The following is a 722-nucleotide window of genomic DNA, read 5'->3' as shown; positions in this document are numbered from 1 at the left end:
TATAAACAGTAAATGTAAAACAAAAACCAAAGCATTTTACTGATCATGTGTTTTCTGTGCAGGGGCGGATCTATGAATATATATTAATGGGGTGTCCAGAAGGTGTCATGGAGACTTATAGAGATATATGCTGATTATAATAACTTTATTTGTATAGCACTCATCTAAACAAGGTTACAAAGTGCTTGACAAAATAAAGAAGATAAAAACAAACAAACAACAAAGGTACAATATAAGTAACCGTACAAAACACTGTTAACATATATGAGAATAAAAGACAACAACACCAAGAATTACAACTCAGACGTCACAAGAAGCTTTTCCTGTAAAGATATGTTTTATGCAAGTATGTATAAGCCCGGTCACCCTTAGTCACCATGATTAAATCACAATCACATATATTTGCTTGGAAAAACCCCAAAGTGAAGATTTCTGAACTCAAAAACATTACTTTACTGAAATATCTAAAGGTAGCATTAGAAATCAGTCAACTGTTTTATTTACAAATTTTCAAACATTTTTCCAAATACGTAATTTTTTGTTGAACTTGAACCGATCACTGACTCATAACAGATCATTAACTTTCATTAAGTAATTCAGTAAGAGACACCATTTCCAGTTTTTCCAGTTGTTCCAGTGTCAAAAACTGAACTAAGTGAATGTAGTCTGTCCTTTTACACTAATAATAACCTGTAAACAATACATAAGAGCCTAAAAAATCA

Source organism: Morone saxatilis, unplaced genomic scaffold (assembly GCF_004916995.1).
Source record: "Morone saxatilis isolate NCDOM2014 unplaced genomic scaffold, NCSU_SB_2.0 Contig9, whole genome shotgun sequence".
In the NCBI taxonomy this organism is placed as follows: domain Eukaryota; kingdom Metazoa; phylum Chordata; class Actinopteri; family Moronidae; genus Morone; species Morone saxatilis.
This window is presented reverse-complemented; position numbering follows the sequence as displayed.